Source organism: Aplidium turbinatum, chromosome 15 (assembly GCF_918807975.1).
Source record: "Aplidium turbinatum chromosome 15, kaAplTurb1.1, whole genome shotgun sequence".
NCBI lineage: Eukaryota > Metazoa > Chordata > Ascidiacea > Aplousobranchia > Polyclinidae > Aplidium > Aplidium turbinatum.
This window is the reverse complement of record NC_137486.1, coordinates 10,825,165-10,848,004: the sequence shown is the minus strand read 5'-3', so window position 1 is coordinate 10,848,004 and position 22,840 is coordinate 10,825,165.

Sequence of the window (22,840 nt, the reverse complement as noted above, 5' to 3'; positions counted from 1 at the left end):
AGTTAGTGGCAACTACTAACATTAAGCCACTGTTAATATAATATGTGTCCAACAATAGACGATTTAAAGTCACCATCTAATCTGGTCAGCGTTGCCATTTCAAAATTGAAAAAGTTTTCTGTGTTGGTCATAATAAAGAAGTCAACTTCCATGTACTTTATGTTGACGTATAATAAAAAGATGATTTAACTTTGTTCACAAGTTCCATGTGTGAATTTTAAAGAAATGTTTGCTTTCTTTGACTCAATTTTAGATGTTTCAAAAGTCTAGAATGGCGATGTTAAAAAATCTGGACTCTAGCCGACTTTGGTCATGTAAAATGGTTTATTGCAGCAAATCAACCAGACCAAGACTTGTTTATGGTCTGAGTATGGAGTGGTTTGTCTGACCGCAAACCTCTGAACGTTTTTGAAAGCAGACAACAGTATCAAGGTTGCCAGATGGGTAAATAGTGCAATAAACATTGACATAATGCAGTGAAACTTAAAACTACTTAGTAACACGAATAAAAACTCCCACATGAACCAGACAAAAAGTTGGTAAAAAATGATGCAGTTCAAAGTTTATTTTTAGTTATTATAAATAAAAAGTATAAAATTAATTGAAATTTTGCGACTTTTTCGGTACCGTACTACTGTAATTAACCTCGGCCTTGGGTGTGACGTTGCGGTTCTACGCAAACTACGTCAGCAATTGATAGGCCTAATAGCAACAGTCACTAACTTATTACAATTCTTAGGCCAGTTGTAGAGTAGTTAAAAGTAAAAGTTAGCAATACCAACTATATACCTTTACCCAGGCTGCTTATAGTAATTATTTTTTGCAACTTTATTGATCAAAAACTTCATTTTTTTTAAGTACACAAAAAGTGATCTTGAAAATGATCTTGATCTTCAAGATCACCAATAGGCAACTGGTGATCTTGCCCATCTCTGTTGAAACTCCTCACTGAATTAGTTTTTTGAAGAGGAGGTTGTGATTTACCCTATCAAATGCTTTCAAGGCATCTGAAAATACAGAGAAAACAGGACTTCCACGCTTTCTGTACAGACACAGCTTGCTGTACAAAAATATACATATCTGTCTCTGTGCTATGCTCAGGTAGTCAAATTCATTATCCTTTGTTATGAGATAGTCACTGATGTGAAAAAGTACAACATGCTCAAAATAATAATTTAAGTATGACAGTAGCAAGAGCAATTGATCTGTAATTTGCAATGTCTCTCATATCACCAAATTTATTTGTAACGATGGGAACTAATTCAGTTTTAAGACAAACAATGGGCACATATCCATGAACAAGATACACATCAAAAAGTGATGAAAGATATATACCAGGGTTACTCAACTAATCTCAACAAAGGTCCAGTTTGACAAGTTGAATATTTTTAGCGTCCGGTGAATAAGTTATTTCACACACAACCACGAAAGCCCCCCAGTAACTAGGACAGGGGTGACGAACCTTTTTGCGGTCGCGGGCCACTTTGTCAATTACACATGAGTTATCGGGCCACACAACTTTATAATCGTAACCTACTATGAAATCTTTTAGAAGCAACTCAAGATATTATTCATGAAAAGTAACAAACGGCAGATGAAAGTAATAAAACCTACACAGTTGGAATTATCTTACGCAGAATCGAAACATAGCCTACAACAGTAAAAAATAAAAACAAATCAACTTGAGCAAAAAGAATGGAGCAACAGTAGGCCTACTTGCACTGATAATGAAGACAGTTTAATTTTCGAAGCGTTTGCTTTCATATGAGTATAATTTCTTCTTGTTTTGGCTCTATCCTTTTTCGGGCTATATCTTCTTTTTTTGGCTATATCTTGTTTCGACCATGCTCCGAAACAACAAATCAGTTAATGAAATTTCTTTTTCAAACAACAAACAAAAGCCCATGCGAATCATACAGCTGAAGCTATCTAATGCAGCATTGAAGCATAAAATATTTAAAAAATAGCATAAGTTAGAAGCATTGAATTTTTTTGCTTAGTGGAATTTTTGGAAAGTTTTTTGCTTGACTAAGCGTTTAAGATTAGGTCGAACAGACGATGTGGTTACTCTCAACTGCATACTAAGATTTTCATCTGTCAGCCTCGACCTGCAACAACTTTTTGTAAAGTGCATTTTAGAAAAGAACTGTTCGCATAGGTAGGTTACGTGCTGCCAAAAACAGATGACCATTTGAGAGCGTGAGTTCTCAAGTTTGGAAACTCTCCCTTTGATAAACATACATGATAAACTTCAAGCAACGACTTGTTCACATACATCGCTTTTAGCGTGTCATCACTCTGTAGTTTTATGAGTTCAAGTTGGAGCTCATAAGGTGCAGAAGCAGGTGTAACACTGAAGGCCGAAGGGGATAGAAAAGACATCAAGCTCCAGTTCTTTGCTTTTAACATCCTGAAATCTAACATTAAAACTTTCCAAAAGACTTGAACATTCCAACGCGTATTGAGTACATGAAGTTGGATTGCGTTATTTCAATGTAGGAAAATGCGCGCAATTGTTATCTTTCAACTGATTTCCCCAAAGGGTCAGCATTGACATGAAAGATTTGACCTTGGAAAACAATCGATTGCAACAGTTGATCTGGCCCTTGAAGTTGGACATTTAAGTCGTTTAAATATTTAGTGACATTTAATACTTAGCAAAGGAAAGGTGTACCAGTGAAGGCATAAAACAGTTTTGAGATGTTTTTGTCTTTAATGCATGAGCGATTGTCAAATTGTTTTGCGGGCCGCACAAAATTCTTGGACGGGCCGCATGCGGCCCGCGGGCCGCAGGTTCGTCACCTCTGAACTAGGATAATCACAGTAAAAATATGTTTTAAGAAGCCCTGAAACGTGGCAATGAGGTTATTCTTCTAAAAGCTCAAGGTCCACCATCAACACCCAGAAGGTCCGGATTCGGACCGCGGTCCGCCAGTTGAGTAGCCCTGATATATACACACTGATATTGGAACCTGCATATTATGCAATGTACTCAGTTATAAAAATTTACTTTGCAATGGCTTAGAACTAATTTCTGGATTGTCATAATGAGACAGCTTAATTCCAACAAGAGCTGCAACTAGTGTTCAAGTGCAAGGCTGAGAAACTGTACAAAAGCGCTAGTTGTTACGGGATTTTTTTTCTCCGGCCTCTGATGAGAACTCGGTATATTATCAAATTGCTGCGAATTGCATTAACTTTAGATATGTTATACAGTCTCGAAGCTAGACATTTTTTAAACTCACGTCACTCAAGAACATGTTAACAATGATGAATTTGTGAACTACCGTACGATACATCAGCAACACTTTCGTACTTTTGATTTACAATGTAGTTAATTTTCGGTACCCGGACATTTTGCCGAAAGACATTTTGCCGAAAGACATTTTTCCGAAACCCATTTTGCCGAAAGACATTTTGCCGAATGGACATTTTGCCGAAACTCATTTGGCCAAAGGACTAATTGCCGAAAGGACTAAATGCCGAATGGACAAATTGCCGAAATTATACAAATGCATTATAATGTATTATCATAACCTAATAACACATAAATGTCATTCACAAACAGATTTCACTCACAAATTATGTGCGACAGCGCGTAAGTTGTAAAAGTTGTAAAAGCGCGTAAGTATCCGACAAAAGTGTTATATAAGCAAACGTCTAATACTGATCTCCAAAACCAGTGGAGACTGCATATATACTTATAGATGGGACTTGGTGTCACTTAAACTAATACTGATTTCCAAAACTGTGGAGACTGTATATAAAGCAATTTTTAGGCAAACAACAGTAGCAAAGTAATTACTACTTCAAAGCCACTGCTTGCATGGTAACGAGACTTGGTGTCACTTCAAAATAATTACCAGTTTAAAGGCACTGCTTGCATAGCAATGAGACTTGCGACTTGGTGTCACTTCAAAATAATTACCAGCTCAAAGGCACTGCTTGCATAGTAACGAGACTTGGTGTTGCTTCAAAGTAATTTTTAAGCAAACAACAGTAGCAAAGTAATTCTATTTCAAAAGCACTGCTTGCATAGTAACGAGACTTTGTGTCACTTCAAAGTAATTTTTTTCCAAATTGTTTCGGCAATTTGTCCATTCGGCTTCTTCTTCTCTCGTGTTGTCGCTATATGTCAGGGCATCCGTTGGTTAGCCACTGCCTGGTGTCGTCATCGATGGAAATTAGGCCTTCCATACCATGGGGTGGTCTGTATAGCCGGCAATCCTTGATAATGTGGGCTGCCGTCTGCATTTCGCCACACTCACAAGCAGCACTCTCTGCCAAGCCCCAGCGCAACATGTCTGCACCATAGCGTCCAACACCAGTGAGCAAACGGTTACGCCTTGATGAGGCAAGTCTAGAGAGGCCATGTCCCAGCTGGTTTTCGGACGGGGATCTGAATACTTGGCGAAGTGGGGACGTGCTGCTTGACCATTGTTCACACCACGCCGCGTGGCACCACTGTTTGCTAGGGCTTCCACCAGAGGCTGCCAGAAGGTCTTGTGCAGCGCGTACAAATGGCTTTCTTGATTTTAGCCGCTGCTTTGGTGGATATCTCAGCGTGGTTGTGTGTAGCGGATGGCCAGGGTTTAGGGCTTTACGGCTCAGGGAAAGAACAGCACGTTGGCGCCGTAGTGCAGCTGGCTCAATGCTTGCAAGGACAGGCAAACAGTCAGTTGGAGTTGGGCGGAGGCAACCTGTGACAGTTCGCAGGCAGTTGTTGATTGGTACATCGACAAGGTCAGTATGGGCACTTCTGCACCAAGTAGCAGCACAGTATTCAGCAGGGGCGTAGACTAAGGCTAAACCAGCGTTCTCAGCGTTCTCGGGACGAAAGCAAGTACCTCCACGTGGTCGTCTCCGCAAGTACCTACTTTGGGAAACTAAACTTGCTACAACTGTCGCTATAAAAAAAAAAAGTCCATTCGGCAATTAGTCCTTTCGTCAATTAGTCCTTTCGTCAATTAGTCCATTCGGCAATTAGTCCTTTCGGCAATTTGTCCATTCGGCAAAATGTCCTTCGGCATAATGTCCTTTCGGCAAAATGGGTTTCGGAAAAATGTCTTTCGGCAAAATGTCCGTGCACGTAATTTTCATAGACTGTAAGAAGAGAGGTTTTCTCTAAATCACTTATCTTTCAATGCATGCTAGCGTAAAGCACTCTAAAAGAAATATTGTTGCTTCCAAAGCGCTTTACGATAACATCCATTTTGGATCTAAATTAGGCTTAGGCGATAGTCTTCATATAGCCTACTGGTGGTCAACTAGTGTGTTCATGGTAATTGCCTTCCTCGCTGGCATTAATTTAAAGATCTGCTCTGCAAGCAAAAAACATAGCTTTTGACAGAGATCGTGTTTCATGCTGTCTTGCCATGTGGACTTAAACTCCGCACTCTATTGTAGATGGTAGTTCCAAAGAAACTAGGCTAGTAGGTAAGAAACGAAAAGTTACCTAGCAATAGGCCTATCATTTTAAGTACAAACACATTATAAACATCACAATTTTAACTTCGCTAGCCAGACCTGAATACAACTACGGTACTTTATGTTCATATCAGCAGGCCTACAATGACAACCTTCAAACTTTGAATTAAAAAAAAGTCTTAAAATGGACATGGTTTAGTTGGTTGGTTTTGAATCTTTATCTCGGACTGACAAAGCCTTGATAGGTTATTCCTGGTAGTTTTGCATACTTGTAGAGGCTTTTGACGCAGGGCCGGTTACCGAGATTGGCTGAGTGAAATTTTCCGATTGATGAAGTGTTGTTGCCGGGAACTATTCCATTCACTAGATGCCGCTGAATGGAAAGCAGTCCAGAAATGCGTTGCTCAAGCGCACTCCCCGAGAGTCGATCAGTTTAATCCTATTCTTTTATTCATGTCAATCATTTTAAGTTAGGCACAGTCTGCCAATAAGCTTTTTTACACAGTTTTAGTGGCCATATGTGATTTAACGTCGGTTTGAATTTTCGTTTGATGTCTCGTATTTAGTAAAGTAGAATCTATCATTTTAATTTATCAACGACAAATCATTTTACATATGATTCAAGGCGATACGTGTACAAGTTTGTAAATAATCTGGAATCAATTCTTCGCATTTCTTCCACACAACTTCATAAAATGCTTGGGATAAAAACTCTTGAAGAAACAGAAGAAGCGGTCGAGTGGAATTTTGCTAATAAAGTGAAGGGGCAAAGTGCCGGTAACAATTTTGTTTTTTGACGTGTTATAGAATACCACCAACAAGACCAAACGTGCAGTAAGAACATGCAATCTACTGCATATTATATTTATAAACATGTTCGTACCGCCATAAGTTTACCAACAAGCTCTCTTGTAGAGTATCATTTGATAAATGATTATATATCAATAGTGCACGCACACGAAGGCTACTGCAGTGTAAGTAGGCTGTAGCCTACTCAGGTTAGTGGGAACAAAAGTTTTCGAAAATTGGGCTAACGAAACAAATTGAAACGAAACAAATTTATTTTAACAAAAACTTTCTTTGTTGAGTCAAAATCTTCTTTTTTGGCATGTGAGCTTCTGGGACCGAGGGTTTATTCAGACTTTCCACTCCGTTAAGTGGCCTGATCATTGATGATCATTTTAAAAACTTCTAGTATTATTGTGCTTTCATGCTTTTATACTTTTACTGAATTGTACAAATAATAATTTTACACAGGAGAAAAAATGATCTTACAGCATTATCAGTCTGATCAAACATAACATGAAAAGTTTGACCTGTTCTCCCATGAAGCGATTGTCTTCCATTCCCTTTATCTGCCTGCCTTCATGTCTTTATATTCAAAATACAAAAATACATTAAGATCTTGCTCAGTTTCTGCTGAAATAATTAATGGGACTTCCACCAGCATTTCAAGTCGGCCATCAAGCAACAAAAACTATAACCCATTTTCTTATCTTAAAACAGTGTCTTTTTCACCACGCAGTAGCCTATTGTTTCATAAAAGTAATGACAAAGTTGCAGATTCACAGAAAAGTCGTATTGAAACTACGGACGAAAGTGAAACATTGGGAAGTTGTTTTGTAAAGACTTTGGATCACAAAGCAGCAACAATTTCTTCCACAAATTCTAACTTATGCCAAGACGATCAACCAACCTACCAAACCAAGCATGATCTTGTAAACTTAATTGATGTTCCTGATTCCAACGATAAAGAGCCATCAGAAGTGTCAAGGTATCCAGGTGAAAAACCTTTTTATTGCAGAACATTTAAGATAGGGAATTGGCTCTAAAAGATTGGCTGGTTTAGTAATCTTTATCCTCGGACTGACAAAGCTTTGATAGGTTATTCCTGGTAGTTTCGCATACCTGTAGAGGCTTTTTGCGCTGAGTCGGTGTCACGATTTCTTTCTATCTCTTACCAGGAAAGAGACTTGGAAAGGATTAATGACGTAGTTTAATGGGATATCACCGAATAGAAGTCAATTAAATGGTCGGATAGTTCTACTGGTGAAATGATAATGAAAGTTCTTGAAGGACTTTAACGAATGGTTCAGCACTTCCAGCAACTAATCAAAGTAATAGTAACAGTGAACAGCAATAGATTCCAACTCTTACAACTATTAATCGAGTTTAACATAATCCACTCACAGCTTCTCATACGATTCTGATTTCAATCAGAAATTATATTAGCATCAACTTTGCTTTACTCGTATTCAATAACTTCAACTCTCGATCAACAATAATCTTTGCGTCTATTACCAACTAGCACCACTACAATAATAATCATCTCCCATAATAATAGTTATACGCAAATTACTCTACTATTTATAGTAGATTTGATGGTCTAATAACTTCGAGAAGGTACAATAACGTTACATCAAAAGAACTCATTGTTTTGTCAAATATTACTACTGGCAAACATCTTTATGATGTCACAGCACCCAACACCTGGCAAGTCAAGCAAAGAATATTCCCGACTTGCACGTCCACAAAATGTTCTGGAAATAGTCACATATTAAAGATTTCGCAATCAGAGGTCACTACAGGACAGTAACCGACAATAACATATCGCTCAAGAATTCCATAATCAAAACAGCACGTTCGGTCAAGATACAAAGTAGCCCGCTGCGAGGCTTTGCACACTGATTGTGACAGTCGGTTACCGAGAATGGCAGAGTGAAGTTTTTCGATTGTTGAAATGTTGTTGCTGGGGAAGAATTCCATTCACTAGGTGCCGCTGAATGGAGAGCAGTCCTGAAAGTGCGTTGCTCAAGCGCACACCCCTAGAGTCGAACTTGCGCCGCGTGATCTTGAAACGGGCGCGCAACCACTGAGCTAAGATTAATACCACTAAGTACTAAACAACAATGATCTATAATGTTTAACATAAGAAAAGTAATACTTATAGGTCTTAGTTTGAATATCTAATTTTGTTCCGAACAACAATTTTGGTGCAGATATACTTTCAACGAAAAGCACATATTTAACATTTATTTTTATTATAACTTTTAAAATTGAAGATAAAAAACATCTGTTTATCAAAACCCAACAGTATTCTTTTAATTTGTGTTGGTTGGCATAGTGTTGTAAATTGAACATTTTGGTGTAGCCTAACTGTACTGATACTGCATTGTAAATGCTAAGAATATTATTGGTAGCCTAGCCTACAATGTAAAGCTGATGCCCCTTGGCACAATCCCAAAAACTTACGAAGTAGCTTACAGCAAATGTCATAAATAACTTTGTGGAATGTAAACTTTACAGAAAAATCAAACTAGAGGTGTAACTTTCTTTATTGAATTTTATTTGCAGAATTTAAGAGAAGAAGAATTTCAACAAATGAAGTATTAAAGACTGATGTAATTGTACAAAACCCAGTAGTCCTCCATTTCAATTCAAAACCCGCCTCTGCAGCTACACACTAAGCAAAAGTACCTTTGAGTGACGCAGTTTTTGAGAACACACTCGTTGACTGCAAATTTATCAGAACAACCTTGCTTTACTGCTCATAATAATCTTACTAGAAAAATCCAAAATGCCAAGGACAGTTACTCTCATCAACATCTAATCTTTTACACTGGCTATCACTTTCTTGTGTATGGTGAACACGCTTTTCTAACTTCAAAAACAACAACACAATTGTATGTTTAATTGTCTTTATTCGTGTTCATTCTAATTTTTAGAAGTGTATTTAAAGAAACATTTTTCAATCTTTCTATTTAAAGAATAGAATATTCTGCTTCACTACATCAGAAACGGAGCCCAGGCAACAGTATGCCATCTATCTTGATACAAACATGCAAACGTTTTTGTCAATGCGTCTAGCCATTGTCAAGCATATTAAAACACTAGTTTAAATTGCAATGGAGCAAGAAATGATGGAAGTAAGCCAAGGTAAAAAAAAACGAAGAAAGGCGCCAACGTATAGGCCTACAATGGTTGATTTAATACTTGGAATATATAAAAATTTTAGGCATTTATAACATTTTGCAAAATCTTTTGTATCATCGTTTGTAGTCTACCGCTTATGAATTGTGATGTTTCATATACTGTACTATAGGCCTATTAGGCTACAATTTTGTAATTTAATCGCAAAATACAAACTTAATCTCACTACTTAAAAGGCTTACATTTGATCGCAGTAATGTCGATATTCATTTAAAATATTAAACAAAAAACTAAAAATAAGCTACTTTGTAAAAAAAGATAAAAATAAATTTAAAACCAAATCATAAAATGCTTTGTGAAATATAACGATCAACACAAAATCAGGATTAATTTTTATTATGCCCCAAATTAACGTAGCCTACATTTTTCAAAAAATACAATTTGAAAATTCCGAAACTGCATGAAAGACGAAACAACCAGATTTAATCAAAGTTATTCAACCGATAATAATGACAAAGTATTGAGCTGTTTTTAGTTCATCATACAATGTTATAATAAAAGTGTATTTTATTAACAACTTCTATTTTTACTTTTTTTCAACGAGTAGTTTTAATTACACTAGTGTTTAGAAATAGATTGACAAAGCAAGGGCAATTCTTCATTTTCAAAATAATGCTTTGTTTTTATTGTTATATTAATATTAAAATAATTTTTGTTTCTTCTTTCCTTCTACTTTTTGTGTCAATTTGCTATTTAAAAACGCAATAATTTCTTTCGTATAACTGTTTGAATGAGAGAGTGCAGACTCGACGACCTCCTACGCCTTCAGGACTACGATCTTTCGCACTCTCTCATAGAATGCACCATGGCCACCTTGAAATGTGGCCTGATTTATCACATTTTGCAGATTTTGATTACAGCTACTGCTAGTGCTTGACTGACATTTTTTGAGATGTTTTTACTTTTTGCGGTTTCCTAATGACAAAAAACTTTTTTGTTGCCTTGGGGAAGCAGTAGCAAATGAGAAAAAGTAGGTTGAAAAACGCAAAATCAGACTGTTATTGAAAATTAACAGTCTGACTAAAATCTACAAACTCAATTTTTTTTTGTGTTTTTTCAACATGTGAGGATGTTAAAACCTATTGTGTCATCTGGGGAAAAGAATAAAGAAAGCGTAAAAATTTAATTTTTAGAAAAATTTATTTAAACGTTTGCCCAAAGTTAGAAAAACCTGAAAATTTCTGCAGAATGTGACAAATCAGGCCGTATCTTTAGGTGGCCATGGATGCACACTGTACGTCTTTGTTTTATGTACGCTTCGCATCCAAACAAAAATAAAATGACCATCCATCCATCCATTTTGTGAAGATTATGCAACTTGCTTGTAACACTAGCCTACAGTAGGTTATGTGCAATTTTACATTCTAGAAAATGGAAACTGAAATTACAATGTGAATTTGATAGCATACCAGTATAAACTTAAACCCCATCCTGAATCCAATACATTTTCAAACTTGAAACCGAAACCTATTTGAAGCCGGTCAAACTTAGAAATCTGGGCTTAAATGCAAATAGGTTACTGGTACCCTAGTTCAGTTTTTTTTGAACCAGAAATATTTTCGAATATGGGGATGTTTGAAATAACTATGATGATGGCCCCCGAATAGATGATGATGAGGAAGAGTTACTTCTGAGCATCCCAGCTTCAACTTATTTGTGTTTATTTCTCACTATCACAGCAAAAACAATGCACATCAACATAGCAAAGATTTACAAAAAAGTAGAAGAGTCAAAACGCAAACTTTAAAAACTGCTTGATACCGAAATAAGTAATTAAGTTGAAAGAAAATTGACGCTGTCGCAACACCTTCAGAAAAATAGATAAAAAAGAAATAAAAAAATCTTACAAACAAAAATAAAAGACAACAACAAGACTAAAAAGTAGAAAGCTACAAAATAGGTGAGAAACAGATCACATCTGTAACAAACAGTTAAAAAACTACAAGATCCTATTTATTCACCAAGCACATCTCAAACTACACCAGCTGCAAGCAAACACTATTACCTGTTTGAGAGAAGATGATGTGTTAAGCTTAACATATTTTCATGACCCAAAAAGAAAACATGTCTCGTAACCAAGTAAAATGCAAATGAACTGTTGCGTTTGAAGAAGTTTTTACATTTTTTTGGATAACTATAAGTCTATGCAACAAACGTTTTAGCTTAAAAACGAAACAAATTTATTTGTCAGATTCAACCCATGAATATTTTGCTGTTTTCAATAAGGAAGGATCAACTTTAACGAGATTATCAAATTGCTTCTACGTATTATGATTGAAATAGTGCTTATAACTATGAAGATGCTGGTACATAATAATCATGCTTTATTTTACAACTCAACTTGCCTCTTTTCTTACACTACTGTAGTTGCATCGTAGAAAAAATGAGTGCTACATTTGCATTATGAGCTTCAGCCTATTGCAGACAAATAACTGCGCAATTTTTAACAGCTTAAAAAGTCCACTCTTCGGCAAAGCTTGAAATTTTCTGTTTATTTCCCATACGCCATCATTTTAGAAAAATCAATTGTATCAGTTTTAAGGCGCATTTGCACAAACTTTGGTGTAGATCAGTACTTCCCAAAGTGGGCGCCAGCGCCCCCTGGGGGCCTTTGCGACCATGAAAGGGGCGCTGGCTATAAAGTGGGCGATTGGGGGGGCGCTAAGAGTAAATCCGGAAAGTTACAAGAAGAAGATTGTGAAGCATTTTTTGTCATGCAATTATATTGGCAACGTCGCTTCGCTGTGCCTTACAAGTTTGTTGAGGTTGTAACGCGTGACTTACTTTTTTGAACACTACGCAAATCCGATCTTTCGAGCTCTTACTATTCCACACCGAAGTACGATGGCTTTCCAAGGGAAATTGCCTTGCACCATTTATTCGCTGTTTAAAACTGTTGTGGAATTTCTCCAGAGTTGTGACTCTGCGGCCTTGCGAAATACGTTCTAGTTGTGAGAAACGATCTCGCCTACCTGTCAGACACATTTTCCAAATTTAATGAATTGAATTTATCCCTTCAGGGTTTTGAGTGTCCTATAGGAGGACGGTTCATTTTTTATAAGAAAAGAGGATAAACCTTCCTAAAAGAGGACATATGGTAGCTCTATGTCAGAGCCAGGAGGTGGAGCAAAGTGTCTACAACATGATTTTTAAACCCTGCTAAAGACATTGACTGATTGGCTTGTTGCACAAATTTGCCTAAGATTGACACTTCGCATTATCTTAGAGTCTTGCATATTTTTTGTCTCTCTTCGAATAATTGTTTGCTCTGAGGATGCGCATTGTTATGGCGCTCGAAACGTTAGTGTAGCAATAAATTAATTTGTTTGGTTTGCTTTTACTTTCATCAGATGATCGTTGTAACTGGTGCTATAAACGATAATTATCCTAAGGTACTCCCAAATTGTTTAGGAAAATGTATCTTCTTGAAAAAAAAATTCAAATTTATTAATTCATGGATCAAACAAATCTAACTCTATCTTAATCTTAAAAACTTTAGCTTTTTGAAAAGTTGAAGTGGTTCCTTTTCAAAGAAGTGATTTGAATTGATGTTTTTGATCAACTTAGCGTATATTCCAAAGCACATTAGTCACGGCATCGTTGGACATGTTTTAACTTGCATGTTTAGATGTAATTTCGATTGACTTCTTTAGCATTTGAAAGGTTGATTCGTGATCATTTTATTTCTAAAAGCTATCAGCAGAGAATCAAGGTAAAAATATTTCCATAATGTGCAGCACACACCTGGATTTTTACAGTAAAAGTATAGAGTTTGCTACAGAGTAGCCTTGTGCAATGTGCATGTTAAAGAATTGCCCACATTGCTTTTTCTGTACATTGTTACTTTTTTTAGCTTTCATAAAGCGTTATTTGGATTTTCATTAGCAGCCAATTTTTGTGTCTAGCCTCTAAGTGTCATTAAATGTAGCCTACTAAAGGCACAGTACCAAAGACACAGGAGTGCTCTTGAGCGGTGTCGAACCGACGCCCTTTCAACCGTCGTACAAGAGCTCTCATTATTCCAAAAAAGGCGGGAAAAACTGATTGTGTTACCTTTCTTCACCAGTCACATTTGGCATATCTATTACACAGCTCACAATCACGAGTGAGGGTGCAACGTTTATTTAGCATATCTGGCTCAGCTTGACGTCGAACTATTTCAGTTTGTGAGGATTAAAAACAACAAAAATTAACTTACTAATACTAATGGCAAGGTTGAATATGTTCATTAAACCGTTAAAGGAATAAGATGCCCGACACCACTACATAGGTCTAACCAGGGTTGTTGACAAGTCAATTTGGGCTCAGTACCAATGAGATTCTCGGACCCCAAATCAACATACTGTACTTCTCAGAAAAACACACTATACCCATAGAACACGCAGTAGCTTTTTCTAGTTTCTGGGCCTCTTGTAAAGGTTGCCGACGCCTAAAATCAACCAGGGTTGAGTCTAAAAGGACCCTTTGGATTATCCTGTCAACGCTACTGGGCCTAACGCTAAATGTTTGCATGATTTATACGACGCTCTATCCAATTGCTTACTCTGGAGCGTTTCACAAAACAAAAAACACATAAGCGAAAACAACAAAATAAAATAGAACATTTCATGATATAACTTACAGTATAAGCAGGGCTGTCTTAACCGCTTTCTGTACCTCCCGGCCAGAGAGACGGACGGTTGATTATGGACCCACTCATTTGTCTGTTTAGTGTGCTTTGGCTATGTAAAAGAGAAGAAAGCTATCACAGAAGTTTAATACTCATTGATTTAAACTATGTAAGGCCGTCTTTATTGCTTCCCCTTACACACTTTACTTTTTCAGACATTAAGTCTTGAATTGTTCATTTATCTTATAAATTTTGCTTAGTTGAAACATTGGTCTTTCCCCAACTGTTTTGTAGGTTCGCTACTGCATTATCGGTATAGCCTATTAACCATTTTTCTAGAGAACCGTAGAGTTATTTTTGCTCTTTGCGAAAATGATCAATGTGAAGTTTCCACATTGAAAAAGTTTGCGGCCTATAACGCTTTCTTGTCCTATTTCTTTTACCCCCATCAATAAACATATGTGCCCACTAGTAAATTTTGGGGGAGGGGCAAAATGGTGCTTACATGGCCTTGTATATAATTACAAAGCACTTAGTATTATTGTGCCCTTAGTTAGCTAAAGTAGTAGGCTATCCTTGGTGGACAAAAGTGCACTTTGTATTTTAAGTAGCCTATATCATGTAGAATTGTAGATCATTCCACAAAAAAAAAACTAAAAAAAACTACAAAATGATTTGTTTGGGTCTACATGGAAGAATTTCTGTAAGATAGATTCTTTCCTTATTGCGAGAAATACAATCCCATTGTAAGTTTGAGTTCACAACAGGTGTGACCAGTTCGGGCATATTGATGTTTCAGGGAGAGGTGACCAGTTCCTTTAAAGCAGCGGTCGCCAACCAGGGGTCCGTGCATAATTTCTGATGGTCCACGGAAAAGTTAAGACTTTACATCAATATTTATGAAGATTCAGATTAAAAAAAGTTGACTAACGAAACGTAAAAAGTCGGCAGCTTACCGGTCTGGGTTTTCAATAAACAAGGCTCTCCGGCTGGCAGTGCCATCATTAGAACCAAAAATCCTAAAACTATAGTCTCAACAAGCAGGAATAAATATCCCACTGAAATTGTGTAATACTTGAATAAACTTCAAACTTTCAATGTTTTTTTTTTTTATAGCCACACAATGACTTTGTTCCCTTTCAGCTAATAATAATAAAATAAACATTTCATACTAATAAAATAAACTTTTCTGATTATTATTTCATAATGTATTTACTTGTTTTTCTAAATTCATAATGGTAATCTACCAAAGTTAAAACTATACATTTAGTAATCTATGGAGTTTAAAAGGTTGGCAACTGCTGCTATGGAGGACGTAGATAATTTCAGTAGTAAACGAAAATGATAATGTAGATAGTGACTGTAGTCTCAAAGCGACTGACGGATTGCATACCAAGCGAAAGATGAATAAGAAGGCTTGGCATTTGAAGGCCACAAGGAATTGAAGAGGACTCTTGACTTATGAAGGTAGCCTATAGTCGTTGTAGGACAATAGTGGATGAGGATATGGACATGGGACAGGGGACGGCTGAAGAAAAGGTAATGTGATAACGCCCGGAACGACCTGCGGAAAGAGAACCTCGCGACGTTTAACATCCAGAATTGAAGAGCATAAAGAGTGATTGCATAAAGAGTCACCAGCAAGTTGGATCGACGTTCGTTCGACGTCCAACCCTTGCAATAAGAAGAACAATAAATGGAAAATCATTGAATAGTAGTAGCATGGTCGTAATTTATAACTTTGATGCTAAACTATTATTTAATACAGAGTTATGTCTTACGTTTGTCTTACATTACTCAAAAAGTACTTAAGCGTAAATTTGATTTTTTGTTTAAAATTTTAATTTGTTTAAATCTTCCTGAATGTTAAAAATGCTTTGGTTATGGTAATAGTTTCTGCTTGGATAATGTGTGATACTCTATCAGAGTTTGTACTACGCAAATGTGAAGTTTCAACGATTTTATTCAATCAATTACTGCAATCTGTTTCTAAATTATTCCAAATACATTCAAAACGTAACGTTTTGTTCTTGGTCTTAGGAGAGCATAACGACCATAAACAAACAAACAGGTTGACGATGGTGAGAAAATGAGAGAATCTGATATTTATAACTTCTATATTTTCATAAGATGTGGTCACGTTCTTGTGCCTTATTTGAAATCGCTAGAGCATCAGTTCTCAATCGGAGTCCGCGGACCCCCAAAGGGCCAGCAAAAGGGTCCGTAAAAGTTTGCAAATTTGCAGCATGATTGATAAATTACGACATTTAAAAGTTGTATATTATTCAAAGTAAATGTAAGACAAAGAGAAAACCCAAATTGTCATGTTACATATCAACGATTTCGGGTAATTAGTCCTCTTCGTTGCAACTTTACAATCTACAAAATAAAATTTATGCAGTAAAGGAAATATTGTACAGGTAATTCAGTTTAGAAAAAAAATTGTGTTGCGGTTGTTAATAGATACAAATAAATTAGTCTCCGAGCAGTGATAACAAAAATTATAATGCAAATTATAAAAGGAATTAGATCATAAGTTTTAAAGCAGAGTGACAAACATTAGGGAGGGGCTCTTGGGATATCAAGCCATCCTTGCATAAAAGCGACTCGAATTTTCCCTATAATGTGATCCAAAGCAAAAGAAACGGTATAAATTTTATTATGTAAATTGTAAAGTTGCCCTGAAGAGGGTTAATTACCCGAAATCATCGATATGTAACATGACGATTTCGATTTGGATTTTATCTTAAATTTACTTTGAATATAAAAATTTTCCAGGCACTGCATCCTTTGGATTTGTAGTTGGGCTTCTCTCTAGTCCCGGCTTGACTGGGCGTGCATCTGTTCTCCTATGTTAAGTTATCTGGTGTCTACCCGATTTTTGATTTAAAAATTGGCTGTGGTTTATTTTGTATATTACAATGGTTCTAAAACTGTGCTTCGTTTAAAATTTCACAGATATTGCACAAAAGTTCTGTTTTTTAATACATATGCTAATTTTCCTTTTTTTCTTGAAAAATTACTGATTTATTAAAGCGTTTCGATAACTTACGACATTGTCGTAGGTTTCATCAGATATTTGCAAGAAGTTTGTAATGCTATACGTTAGCGAGGCTTGAAATATCTTGCAAACTTCTCAGGCGTAATGTTGCAATAATTAAACTTAAACGTATTCTAACTCAAGATAACAACCTAGGTTTCAATTAACAATACCAAACTATATTGTGGATTGGAACTTTCTTCAAAATAAATTTTCTCTGAAACAGATGTAGCCTACTGTGATTTGTTGGTTCTTTGTATTGATATAGGTTATTAAGCGACATAACAGACAAACAAACGAAGTTTGAAATAATAATAATCATCATCGTGTGTTATTTTGCGGCGATTGTGAAAACATAAAGAGCACTGCGATTACAGATGCACCAGAACAGAGAACATAAAACAGCGAAGGGATATGTAGTCTTCGAGTCAGCTGGTACACTTATATTGGCATGCAAGCGTCTTCGAAGTGGAAACACACCAAACAACAGAAAGAGATAGCAAAATGATAATAACGCTAAGCTGCATAAATATTTCTTTAATTAGGACATTTATGACACCGATTGTTAAACATTCAGGTACAACGTGTAACAATTTCTTTCCGGAAACACTGGTATTAAAAATCTTCTTGCAAGCACAGTCGATAAAACTGTTAAAAGATTGACAAAACTACGGAAAAGGTGAAAACATTCTATTCTGCTTCATCAAGCCACCTGGAAACGGACCAACAATCTAAGTTTGTTTGTTGTGGCGTTGTGTATGGCGAGGCTACTTGCAACAGAAGAAAAGGTCAAAAATAAATTAAAATGAACAAAATTAACTATTGAATAAAATAAAGTATTGAAAAAAAATTAAAGAAAGTCAACAATATAAAAAATAGATACTTAAATATATTGGAGAAAACAAAAGCGGTTATAATCGAATACAACACGTATAAAATATTTTGAGACAATATTCATTTTTCAATTTTTAGAAGAAAACCTATTAATCTTCCACGCTGTTGCGTCTTCGGCTCGGTTCGTCAGTTCTAGTTCATATGTTTCTACAATAGAATCTGGATCTTTACGTGTGGATTTCACGTAACTGTTCGATTTGAGATGTTTGAGCAAGAAGACTTCTTTTTGCTCATTGTATTCAATTTCGAAATATCTGGGGTCGTAATGAGATTCACTAACAACAATATCATGCGCAGGAGAAGACTTTGATAATCTGATATGATTCGAACGTAACTTTGTTGCGTAAAAATATTCATCGTTTTGAGATTTGAATCCAAACATCGTTATCTTGTTTTTTGTCCATACAATCCACCGCAGAGATTTTCTGTCTTCAATTGCGTTTACTTTTGCTCTAAATTGCATCTCCTCACTTGGCCACCATTTTCGACCTGAGTTCTCCTCTTTTATCTCGGCGTATTTAGTGACCTGAGTGTGTCGTATCGATCTCTTTAAGCTTGTGCAGCCGCAGCAACCATAAGTGCAAACAAATCTTTTCATCAACCCATGCTTCTTTAGTGCATTCAAAGACATACTTGATGGCGATTCACTCATTGTTGCAAACGCTAAGTCATCAGGACGAACTTGCTGTGGTCGTCGGATCGACAAAGATTCTGCTGTTCTGCTGTTGAGCAAAAAGGCAGTTTCAATAACCACTAATAGATTTGCTAAACGCCACAAAAAAATTTGTCTCCCCATCGCACTGTTCCTGTTTAAATTAAAAGTTTTGGGAGATCGTTTTCGATATTTTTTGTTGTACTGTCTTTACTTTGTATTTTACAACTGATTTTATGCTAGAATATTTTCTCATTTATATACAAAATTTTCATTTTTTTGCCTGACAACTCATAAGATTTTCTAAAGCACTCATGTTCATGCATGTGCTAAACTTAGAAAAAAATACCTCTCTCGTTTTAAACTCTTTTTTGACAGCTAAAAAATAACTTATAGTTGTGATGATCTCATGAAATGCCGATGAAAAAACCCAGCTAATCGTACTTGTTCCTTTCAAAGTACCGAAATGGGATGAAACCGTTGAAACAGTGTAAAAAACGTAGGCTAACTTTGGTTTACTTTGCGTAACGAAGGAGATGGTGATGACATCAGACGCAAACAAACACGAGTAGCGCGGCCTGTGACTTTCAATCCAAAGCAAGATTCCAAAATTTTACAAAGATGGAAAGAATGTTTGTTAAACGCTGATGGTACTGAAATAACTTGCGTACGAAAGAATTTGATGTCATTACGTGACTCAAACCATTGCAGACTTAAAAAATTATTTATTTTTTCTGTATCCCATCATACAGTATAGCCTACGTACTATACGAATAAAACATGAAGTGGCATTTAATTAATATTAAATGAATTGTCTTGTGCGTTTAAGTATTTTCATTACTCTATCTAAAAAAGTTATGCTGTTGCTATGCTTGAAATTTCCTTTTAATTTTTTAAGGATTGTAAGTTCAGAGATGCAATAAGGTTAAGATTTACAAATTCCCTCTGAAATGTCTCTAACATCACTGCAACAGAGACCACCAAATAACGGTGGTAAAAGATTTAGAAAAAGGGTGGGAAGGTAATCTTGTGTCTGTTTTTAAGCATGCTTTTTTGTGTCCCGCCAGAGACACAACAATGTGGAAGAGACCGGGAAGGGTTGTTACAGTTTTTAGTAAATCTACGAATTCTCTTTTGATATTTGCACAAAGTTGTTGAAAATTTTATGTAATCTTACCACGTGACCAGTTGTTATTACCGCAACTTGAGCATTTAACAAAGTTAAGTTCAAAGAAAAACATTTGCATACACGCGTCAATGAGTCAGTTGTAACAAGTCACCCAAGTATAAGGGTGACTTGGTTTGGTTTTGAATCTTCATCCTCGAACTGACAAAGCCTTGATAGGTTATTCCTGGTAGCTTTGCATACTTGTAGTAGCTTTTGACGCAGGGCCGGTTACCGAGATTGAAAGGATGAAGTTTCCGATTGTAGAAATTTTGTTAACGGGGAATTATTCTATCCATTAGGTGCCGCTGAATGGAGTTAACAATCCATCTGAATTGGGTCATTGAACCCAACAAACCATAAATAAAATCTTTGATAAAACATGTTAATTTAAGGAGTTGTAAACATACAATAGAAATTCACGGTATGTGTGGTGAGACCAGTGGTAACTAGAGTAAGATAAAAAAAAAAGTGTTCAAAGCTTGGAGAAAAGAACAGTGTTTTAATAAACGCTTCATTTGTGAAAGCTTATGTAATAATTATGTTTTAGATTTTTGACCTAATTTTTTGGGTATACTTTCTATCAACTCTTTATTTTCCCTTTTGCCAACGCAAAATCAAGAATATTTAAGTTGAACAACAAACAGTTTTTATAATTAAATAATTTCTGTAGAAAAAAACTTTATCAAAACTGTTAACTTTTCACAGATGATCAGAGTCAAGTTACGTTCATTACCGACGCTTTCCTTGGAAACATAACCCCCTGAGACAAGACACTTCACATTCTTGAGAACGTCTTTTCTTGCTGCAGATTTGCGTTTTTCTCCGTGTTTTCGAAAGTCGCTATTAAGCTACGTTTCAAACAAGTTGCTGTTGATGTGGAAAATGAGAATCCAAATAAACCTCATAGATATGTTTGAAAACGTATGCACGCTGACAGGTTTTACATTATACTGAAAATAAAAATAAATGTGGTATCAACATTACAAAAAAACTCCATTTCATCATACCAACTTACCAAGCGTTCAAGATTAACGCCCACGTCAGATATAGCTTTGTGCATGAAAGTCCCACACTATTCCAAATGAAACAAAATCACGATTACATCAGACCTAGTGAATGTTTGCTTTACCTATAGTTACCTCAGCGTGAATGAAAAAGGCACAAAGAATGTCACGTCGTGTTGTGACGTTTTAACGCAAGGTAGCCTACGGTTGATATCTTATTTGAATTTGAACTGATACACAGCTCCAGGGGGAAGATTAAAAAACTGAACCGACCCGGTAGTTTAAAAACAAAGCGGCCCACTTTTATCACAACAAATTTTGTAGCCTATAGGACCAGTTACAATACTTATTTCACAAACCATTTAGAATAAAAAACAGTCTACATGTGCAAAATAAAACAAATCACTGACTGATCTGTTGCAACACAGCAATCTTTGCATTTCAGCGCTTAATCTCGCTAGTTCATCAATGATCATGCCCAGGTTCGTGGGAGCACCATCTCGCCTCCCCCGTCAAACCCACTAGCGGGCCAATTGAAGAACGTTTAATGTTAGACAAGTCCTATTCTATCAACCGTTGAAGGACACTTTCTAAGAATGTGAAAGGAAGATATTATTTTTTTTTTAAACTCTACCAAATTAGCATAGATTTAGCTGACGTCTTGTTTTGTTTGTCGTATCCAGGTTTGTGGTTGAAGATTTAGATTAAGTTGACGGGAAGGCAAGGAAGCCAATCTTCGTGACCACCGTCAGGCATGACTTTAAGTGTCTTACTTAAAACACAGCCGCATGTTCTTGAGCGGTATCGAACTGACGTCCTTTTGAACGTCTTTCCAGGGCTTTCACCACTCGGTAATGCAACTGACTTCTTAATTGAACGGTTCTTCTCGTACTATAGCTTACTGAAAGTTCTTTCACAACCCACTTGTGTAACGGTAAGAGTAAGGTAAAAATTGAACGAGGCTGTTGACCATGCATTTTGTTAAACGACATGATATACGTCCTTAGCTACGTGAGAAATATAAGAAGATAACTTTGCAGTGCATTCTGTACTTCCGAACTACAGCATAACAGCACAGAAAGCAGTTTTGACATCTTCAATTTGAGATATTGGGGCTGTGGTGTTTTCTTCTTCTGTGTTTGAAAAACAAAATTGTGCAGCCTTGACTTACATGTGCAGTTGTGGAATTTAAGTAACTTTTTTCTTAGCTAGTGAAAAGCAGTGATCGCCCGACTAACACAAATTCGAAAATTAACCGACCTACATTAAAATAATCCAACCGGCCTATCGGAAAAGTTCCCGAATTGCCGGTGAGCTAATCTGCCCCTGCATAGATGCGCATTATGCGTCATTCAAAGGACGTCCTTGTTTGTCGTAGATTGTAAGTCGTTCAAATTACTAAAAGCGTTGTGAAATAAATTGTTTCTTCAATGTAAAATCCAAATCGACCCCAATTTATGGTACACTTCAAAAAATGAAATATTAAAAACCATTTTCTTAGTTTGTGTATAATAGTGATCAAAGATTGATTGGCTCACAAGTAGCGTACTGAGTGTCAAAGCAAAGCTGGCTATTGCAATCTACCAACTAGCCTACTTATTCATAAACACATTACTTCTCAAAGTGATTCATTGTGGTTGCACGTCTTCATACTTTGGTGAAATGCTTTCACGTTTGCGAACTCGATTGAGCATCCATGTACTTTTAGTTACCGGTATCTATTTCAAGAAAAGTAGGATTTTAGAAAATAAAAATATTAAATATATTTTAAAATGATAGAGCTTCGGTAGAGAGTTTGTCTTGTTGAACCATAGGCATACGAAGCCGAGCAACGTGATCAAGTTTAACATCTTCAAGTTTATTACATTTACATAAACATAAAACTACGCAACAAATTAAGTATCGAACGTTTTCGACATCACAAAATGTCCTCTTCAGGAATAATATACATACAAATTAACTACATCTGAAAAAAATACAATGGTTAACTAAATCTATAAATAGAAAAAGACAAAAACTGCACAGTACTTCTGACTAGCTCAAACTCAACGATATA